We start from the raw sequence: 9,575 nt of genomic DNA on the forward strand, positions 1-9,575 counted from the left end.
CATTTTACAGAGCGTGAAATTGAAATACAGATGGCTTATGTAACTTACTTAAGATCTCACAGCTACAAACTGGCAACACTAGGGCTTCAACCCAAGCCCTAGAGCTCCCTTATATTTTAGTATTAGCAAGAAATAGTAGTCTCCAGATTCTTATGCTTTGGGTTGTACTATAACTATTTGTCATTCTCCTCTTCTCTGTCTTCCAGTAAAGTTGCTAACAAGAGGGTCTGTAGTCAGGACTGGGACTAAGGCTAGTGGCAGGGGGCAGTAAAAGGATAAAGCAGAATGTACGTGGTGACCTTGTCTCTGGATTAGAGAGTGACATTTAGCCTGCTAGCTCCTCTCTCCTACATGGGACTAAGTGAGGCCCCAAGGATGGGAGAGCTTGGGCCACTATAATAAACCACAGAATGAAGAGAGGTCCTTCTCTGATAATACCCTGACACCACATTCAGCAACCATTTCAAATGGTTGCCCTTCCCCAACCCAGAACACTTCATTGGTGAGCATGGGTTTTGTGTCATTATAAACGACACTTCTCTTCCTTTCCAGATTGATGTGCTGTGCACCTGCTTTTCCTGACCTTTATTCTTTTCTCCTTCAAAAGTAGTGACATGATAAAGCATATTCCTAAGAGTCTGTGTGCACTTTTACTTATTTATTTATTTTTGTTCTGATTTGGGCTCCTTCCACAAATATCTTGAAAACATAGCCTTACCTATGTGACTGTTTTAAAATGCTTTTAAATAAAGTTGTAAAAATGATAAAGGGTTCCGTGTGTGGGTATGTGTGTGGTTGAAAAGCTCCTGGTCATAAATTAATAGAACAGAAAATAAAATACAGTTTTGAAATTATTTTACGTTGATAAAAATTATGTGTAGACATTTTAGAAAGAATGTCATATCCCCTATAACTTTTTCAAATTTTATTGAATTTGACATTCCACAGTTTAGAAGAACTTAATTTATGAAGACACTGACAAGTTTGGTCATAATGACAGAATTGAATTGATATTTTTTTATACCATAGATCAAACCTGTAATAGTGATATTGGGGCTGAATTGAGACTTGTGAATTTGCATGTTAATAGCCAAATAGCTCAGAAGAAACACAGATGATTCATATCGTTCTGTGGACTAACATTCCCTTGAAAAGCTGTTTTAACTTAACAGTGATAAACAATGACAATTAAAATGTGCTCTTGATTATTGGACTGGAAACATAATTGTCTTGCTTTCTTCTTTAAGAGCTACAGATATCTTAAAAGATATAACTTATTAGACCACAGTTTACTGCCTTTAATCTAAACTACAAATACTTTTATTCTGAGTTTCCCATGACTACATGGGATATTATTTAATTTAACATCACACAGCAAAATATGAACTTCAAATGATAATCTTGCAAGATTTTATTTGCTTTCATTAATTTAAAAGGAAACTTTGTGATATAAAAGTGTTTCTTAAACTCCTGCCAATTAAAAAAGCACACTAGAAAACTCATCTCAAATATAATCGAAATGTAACTCTCAACAGCTGAAAGCTGCCATTTGGAGCTCTTTGATGAGGCTGTAGAGGTGGAGTCAATTTCACCTTTTGACAGCAATAGAAATGTGGCTCAGAAGTTTTCAAGTCGTAAGGTATGTTCTGGCTTTATTTTAAAATGGAAAACTGTCAGCTTATTTTACAAATGGACTTATATTCAATTTTAAGTTATCCTTTGTCTAGTGTTGATGCAGATGCTACTTTTTCTTTTCCAACATTTATGATGGATTATTAGACCAACAAGGGCTGGCCTAGTAATTGAACAAAACCTTAAACCACTACTTGAAAAAAGCATATTTGGGATTTTTAATAGACTTTGGAGTTTAATGAGCAGTTGTTCAGTCTTGCTGCAGTCTTCATGAAACAAGAAGTTTGGATTTGTTGTTTATAAAACAATTGCAGGCTGAGAATTCTGTTGCAGTTTTCAGCAAAGTTTAATACTATTCTAGTACCTATGAACATTACCACAGGGAAGTCCCTAAAGAGGCTCTGAAACTATTTCGTAAGCTATTTGGAGATAAAATCTTCCCATATCATTTTCTTCATATTCTTGGCTCCATATTTAATACAGCACTAGACACTTAACACCTATTGACTTAATAATTTATTAAAGACCAGTGGTTGATAGAAATACCATAAACAGAAAATGAAATCATTCATTCATCCATCCAACAAATAATAATTGTGCTAAACCCTGGCTGAGAGCTGGAGATGCAGCAACAAGCAAACTAGATAGGGTCTTTGCTCTCATAAAACTTACAGGCAAAGAAACCAAATTTCCTCTCCTTATGGGAAAAATTTTCTATTGTACCTAATGGCAGTAATTTTGAAATAAAATCTCCAGTTATTAGATAAACTCTTGTCGCTGATTTCAAGTTGAGTTATATTTTTGTAATGTCAAATACTGACTAGTAATAGCCATGCACTGCTGTTTATTTCGATTACTCTATTGGAGTTCTTCGAAAATTAGCAGATGATTATCAAATACTACACATGTGCTTACGAGTATATCATGTTTGGGATTAGCTCTTCTTCACCACAATCTTTTTAGCCTTACCTGTTTAACAAACTAAACAAGCTTACCTGTTTAACAAGCAAAATCCAAACCACAGGTCTTGGTTTCTTCTTATGCTCAGGGGGAAGTGTTATGAAATATTCTTGAATTCTTCCTTTCTGGCCTCTGCCAGGATTTTTTACTTGGTTACATAAGCTCTGTGTGATAAGGACTTCTGCCCTGATCAATGAGAGCAGCCTGGCAGTGATTAGAATAATCATTAGCACACTGATAAAATTACAAAATTGCGTTTGTATATATTATGTGCTTTGCATTGTGCTAAGCATTTTACATGCATTATTAAATTTAACTCTTAAGATAACTCTATGAAGTGGCTATTGTCACTCACATTTTACAGATGAGAAAACTGAGCACAGAGAGGTAACTTGACCAAGATCACAAAGCTAGAAAAAGTTGGAGAAATATATGAACTTCAGAGATGATGCTCATAATCACCTCTTGCTTGTTGAGGGAACAAGATTAGGGAATATTCCTCTCTCTTACCTGTTGATCCTATTAATTCCAGCATTCTCCAGGAAGTCATTTTAGGTGTTTTTTCTCTGTCCTCTTTCACAGCTCCAAGAGATCAAGTGAGGTTAAAATTCAACTCACTAAGTTCTGAAATCAGCAATTTTTAAATCAGAAACTAATACAGCCATAATAGTAAATTTAAAGAATAAAAGCCTCTCAAAATAACTATGGGGTAACAATATAAAATTATAAAACAGGGCTAACTAACATAACTGTCTGAAATATTCAAGAGATATAAATAATGATAAAAGAACTTCCAACATTTTTATTTACTTCTCTGTCCCTGTCCAAGCTTTTAAGTGACTTCTGATGTGTGTGTGTGTGTCTGTCTGTGTGTGTGTGCAGTTCTGTGCACAAAACACGAGCATTTAGGTCCTCATGCTGTGAAAGTGGAAAAGTTAGCTAGGATTTTCTTCATAAGAATTTTACAATAGGATGAGAGTGTAACAAACCTTGAATAGAACGTTTCTTCTTGATTTCAATAAGCTGTATTTGTGAGAAGCATAATAATGTCTTCATTTGCTGGAAAGATATATTCAAATATAATGGCATAACGACTCTTGAATTTGACTATGAAGATAGAAAAATCTATTATAGTGATGTCATGCCCTGATAATATGGCTCTGTCTCTAGACGCATTCGTTACCTGCATCTGTGACCAAACTATTGGACAAAAGGAGATTTTTAGAAGTTTTAACTTGATGCATGGGATAGTGAATGTTCTTTTACAGATTTTTTTTTTTTTTTTTTTTTTTTTTTTTGTGAGGAGGGGAAGGCAGTCAATGATTTCCAGTTAAAGCAACTTCAGGTTCTTAGAGATGGGCACTTTACAACTGTGTTGTCCTAGATGGGTCCTTTGAGAAGGAGCAGAGCAAGGAGGATGCTGGTCTGCTCTAAAGATAGGTTTGCAAATAGAGATAACCTATTAACTCACCTTGGAGGTGCCAAACACTATGATTTTAATGGCTCTTGGCATGGAAATTTAAGAAGCTCTGTGGCCAAAGAGCTTTACAAATGCCAGTATGGGTGCTGATCAATACTAGTGCTTTTAAAATGACAGTTTGTGCTTTTTCTTCTGGAGAGAAGACTTGCATTTGATTCAGTGTCATCTGGGGGTAGGGTGAAGGAGGCAGCTTTTTGCCTAGAAGATCTTTTCAGATAGACATAGAGAGAATTTGGATGAAACAATTATTAGTATTGCCTAAGATACAGGGTGACAGACTATTTCTGAACATAAGTCCCAGAGGGCTCCTGGCCCCCACACTGACGTTCTTGGTCTGATGATGCCATTTAACCTTTCGTGGTGAAGCTTGAGCTTTAAGAGCAAAACATAACTGTACCTTCTTGTCTTGCTTTAGACCAAACTTCGGGACATAGTAATATCAGAGACTGTTTAAACAGAGCAATAAAACAACACACTACTTTAACTAAACCCAGCTTGCAGGGTAATTTTAAGGCAGCCGGATTGGAGGAAGCCTGTGCATTAATTTACTCTAATAGCAATGGGGGAGAGGAGGGGAAAGAGGTTGAAAGGCATTGTTAGAAAAAAAAAAAAAAAAAGAAAAAAGAAAACCAAGAACTCGTGCTCAATTTCTTTCTGTCTTTTTTTTAAGGTGTTTAACACTTGTACAATTTGGTCAAATTATGGGCAGGACAGCAAGAGAAGCTAGTCAGTTTTAAAAGACAGAGAGCATGTGAGACAGGACATGATTACTTTGCTGAATCTCCACTTTTTTTTTTCTTCCAAAAGAGACAAAGGGAAATAGTTAAGAACCAATAGTGATGGCAAGGAAGCAATCATTGAGTTGCAGGATACCTTTGTCTCTAGGGGCACGCAGCAATTTTTCCATGTCTGCCACTGAGTGTCAAACCTTTTCTTTTCTTTTTCTTTCTATTCTGGATGGCCAAACTGATTATCTAAAATAGAAAATTAGCACACAATGGGTTTACTCTGCGATACCCCTTATGCAACTAATGGCAAAGCTTGTTAATTGGTTGTAAATGCCAGCAGGTTGCCAGGATAATACTTCAGAAATAAGCGGGTATTCTGATAATTACAGCAATCTTCATCTATAAAAGCTTAAGTAGATGAAGTAGTGGCTGGCTTAAAACCAAGATTTATCCCGCTGCACTCACATTAAAAGAAAAAATAAGATGAAAACAATAATGTAACAAAACAATTATATAGCAGGAAGCTTTGTAGGTTTTAGAGATTGTGAAAACTCAGAAAGTAAAACAGTGCTGTAATAACCAGTTATGGAAAAATAGGCCATTTACATTTGTGTATAATTAAATAGTAGGCTATGCAATTTCACTTTTTAAAGTAAACTGCCTTTTCCTTTTTTATAGGGCAACGTAGCCATAATTGCTGCATTAAAGCTTTAATGAAAGAAAAAAGCAGCAGATCAAGATGACATGTAACGTCTACATTTGTATCGTGGCGCTTTGCTTGTTTAGTAATGGGAAGCTACTGAGATTAAAATTGCAGAATTCTTCATAGTTTGTTCTAAAATTGCTATAGGAAGATCATTCAGGGTCTAAAATATACACAATTTATTTTTCCACCTTCAATCTGCAAGAATTTAATGGCTTTCATAACTAGTAGGTGGTTGGAGATACGTTTTATATTAGAGAGAGAACTACTTCAGATCATAAAATTTATCAAAAGTGAATAGATCATCAGAATTTAAACCTTAAGGGACTTCCTTGGTACATTAGAATATTGTGCCATATATTATATTATAGTTAGTGTTTAACTTGGTGCAGTATAAGTTTTCTTATTCAAAATGTCAACAGGTTGATTTGTAACATATATCTTTTATGTTTTGCAGTTTCTTTATCACCTTCATTAACATTAGGATCTGGTGCAAAAGCCAGTTAATTCACATAGAAGAAGGTAATGTTCTGGAAAGCTGTTAATTGGCATGTGAGCTGATTTATTTTATTTTACATATTTTAAAGCAATAGCCTCTCCTGTGAGCATCTTTCTCATACGTTTGACCTATTCTTCAGGTGTTACGCTCCATATAGGTTGATTATGTTTTCTGTAAACCATCCTTGGCAAATAATGTAAGCAGAGATTGGAAACCTTCATTATGTGTTACAGTACTGAGCACAGAGTATGAAAACATGCTAAAAACACACCAAGCAAAAAGACAGCAGAATACCAAGGATATTAGTGCCAGAGGCGGGAGAGAGAAGCTTTTTTTTTTCTTTTTTTACATTTATATAAAACCTACATGATCTTATTCTTCCTTTTGTAAAGAGAAGAATGCAAACACCACTGCTTGTGAAAGAGAACCTAAGAATGGACACTGTAATATAAAGGCCTAGAAGTCTGCCTTTTTGGGTTTTCACTTTAAGAAAGTGACTCAGTTGCTGCAGGGTTGTGTTTTGGTGTTGGTTTCTCACAGGGCTGATGAAAGGCATCTTTATCTATGTGCAGTTCTTCTGGTATGAAAAACTTTAAATACATAGCCTCCTGGAGTGACTGGCTTCCTCAGAGTAATCAGAATATGGCACTGGCATCCTGGCTGGAAGCGCGGGTAAGCAGAGCTCCCGAAGGGCCGTGGCACCCAGGAAACAGAGCAAGTGCCAGGCAGAGCAGCCTGGGTTGGGATGGGAATGTCACCATCTCACAAAGAGCATCTGCAGCCACTTTTTGTGAAAATACTACCTGAAAAGGAGGCAAGGGGAGGGGAAAGGAAAAAGAAGAGTTTTTAGAATACATGTGGAAGAAGGGATCCCCTTGTCCCCCTAAGTCCTGTGGGTGAAAGAAGAGAGCCTGTTACCTGTGCTTGGCTGCCTCCTTCATCCTGTGCAGACTCGATGTGACAGGACTGGCCCTGTACCCTCCCCAACCAGTAATTCATGTCTCTTCACGGCTGGCAGTTGTTGCAGCACTTAAGATGGGCACATAAGGCATTTTGTTTTAGGCGAACTGAATTAAGATGTTTTCTTTAATCTACATCTTTACATGTGATCTGAACAAGCAGAGAAAATAGCAGAGAGAGCACTTCTTTCCAACTAGCTTGAAACTGGCAGAATTTTTTTTTTTTTTTTTTTTTTTTTTTTGGGAACTGGGTAGGTGGGGGCCAGGAGGTAAGCTTGCAAAGGAAGAAAAACTAAAACAAACTATTCAGAATTAGATATAGTGGGGGCAGGGGAGGGGAGTGGGAGGCATAATAATCCAGGACTGTCTTTTCTTTGACTACCTGAGACCTTGGACCCAACTACCTGTATATGTTGACATTTTATTGACAGGCCTGGTAAGGCAGGGATCATAACATGGATCATCTCTATATTCATGGAGAGAAAACTTTTTGAGAAGATAAAAAAATCTTTAAAAAATCAAATGAAAGCAAGGGCACATAAGATAATTTTTTGCCAATTGTAAGAACTTGTGGAAATTATGCATCTAATATGTTTTTACATTTTTTGAAGGAAGAAAAATCATTTCTCTTAAGTCTGTTTTGTGGCTGGCCTAAATTCTGTATTCTTTTTAATGGCAGGGCATAGTTTTCCTTAGTTTTCACATTTTCCTTAGTGAAATGCCCTTGTGACTTTCCTGAAGGACAAATAAAAATAAACTAGGTAGAGAATTTGGTGTTGTACAGTTTTGTCTTTCATATACATGGTGAATATTATCTTTTTCTTGGATGCTTTAATACTATCTTGGTTTAAGTTACTCGTTCTTGAAGGGCCATTCAAAATCTCTGACATTTTTGACATCTTTGAGAATTGTTCAATATATGAGCCATGTACATAACTCGATCAACTTCTATTTGAACTTTTTTATGCTACCAGGATATATTTTTTTCTGTCACTTATGCTTTGGTGAAGTACACACTGCACAGAATAAGTATTTGAGAAATATTTCTGAATGAATTATTTTTAACTCAAGAGTGGAATGTTTGTGCTGCTTTACAGGGTTTTAATGATGAACATATTAAGTTGATAAGCATTTTTAAGACATATTTCCAAGTCAGTTTGAGGGTTTAGTACTTAAAAGGCAAAGTTCTTTGGCTAGAATTTTCTCCTAGGAGAGGGGCATACTCTACGTGCATACAGAAAGTATAGTATGCCATCCTGATAGCATTTCTTGTGAATCGTGTGTTCATCCTAACAGTGAACATTTTCTCTGTTTCTGTGTCAGTTGTCACTAATCAGTTATACATCTGATGTGCAGATCCTTCAGGGAATAGAATTTAAGTCATTTTGGCTTTAGCACATATGATATGCTTGTACAGGAGTTTACCAAAGCCCCTTTTGATACATTTTCAGAAGGGGGACGTGCATATGTTATGGTACCTCTACAGCAGCACTGACTGAACTAGCTGACAAGTGACAGGAGGGTTTTTTCCCTCTTTGGTATTTCATGAAAGTGTGCACAAATCATAACAAGTTGCCTCTCTTTCAGTAAGACAGGGAACATTTCCCTTAAAGCACACATGGCTATATGGTGTGTTTGTGTACATGAAAATTCATGCTGCTATCAATTTTAATTTTGCCATTTTTGTTGTTTTTAAATTTCAGGTTTGAAGCTTTTGAAGAGGCTTAAATAATCGCTTTCAATTTTGTCTTGACTGATTTTTGAAGAACTCTATCAAAGTCTTAATGGAAGACTAAAGTTCTTCGCCACTGAGAAGAAAAGCTTGGTAAATAGTAGACACCTACCGTATGTCAGAGAGTCCTATGTTAGATGATCCATAGCAGGCCATGGTTCACAATAATCTGTCTGAATTTTGACCCAGGCTTTAAAGCAGTATTAACAGTAGCAACAATAAAAATAAAAACCCTTGCTTTGCTGTTTCTTCATTGGGTGCAGGGTACTAAGCTCTGTGTTATAGGACATTTTGTGATAACTATCACAGGAGCATCTCCAGTTTAATGCAAGTAAAGCAGACTGGTGGAATGGAGAGGTCGTGGGTTTTGAAGTCAGCCAGATCTGGGTTCAAGTCCAGGCTTTAGCACTTATGAGCTGTATTTTCGCCCTGGGTTTCAAATGGAGAGGAAGTGGGTTTTGAAGTCAGCAAGATCTGGGTTCAAATCCAGCCTTTATCACTTATTAGCTGTATTTTTTGCCCTGGGTCTCGGGATCCTCTAAAATAAGGATCCTGTTGTGAGGGACCAATGCTTAAATCACCTATTGTATTATTTGGCACACAAGAGATGCTTAAAAAACTTTGTTCTTTTTCACTTGCTGCTCCTTCCTGACCTCAAATAGCAAGGGATTCCATATAATTCTTTCTAAGTAAGTGCCAATCTGTTTTTTAAGGTAAAGTAAGATCTTTAGCAGATAGGTTTCTGGACTCATAGAAGCTGACACCTGAGATAAGTGCCAGTGAAATGATCTGCTCCAAATAACTAGTTAACTACCATATTTGTTATACAGTCATACACTACATAATGATGTATCGGTCAATGATGGATTGTAGTTAAGAAGG

At 36.4% G+C, this 9,575-nt stretch overlaps 1 long non-coding RNA gene across 1 annotated transcript; it reads right to left on the minus strand.

Moving 5' to 3' along the window:
- Positions 1–657: 657 nt before the first annotated feature.
- On the minus strand, positions 658–7,616 carry LOC141408145 (uncharacterized). Its single transcript, XR_012420979.1, has 2 exons — positions 6,921–7,616; positions 658–6,805 (listed from the first exon to the last, which is right to left on the minus strand). It is a non-coding gene; the product is annotated as an uncharacterized lncRNA (long non-coding RNA).
- Positions 7,617–9,575: the final 1,959 nt, after the last annotated feature.

The sequence above is a fragment of the Macaca fascicularis genome, chromosome 12 (genome assembly GCF_037993035.2).
Source record: "Macaca fascicularis isolate 582-1 chromosome 12, T2T-MFA8v1.1".
NCBI classification, from domain to species: domain Eukaryota; kingdom Metazoa; phylum Chordata; class Mammalia; order Primates; family Cercopithecidae; genus Macaca; species Macaca fascicularis.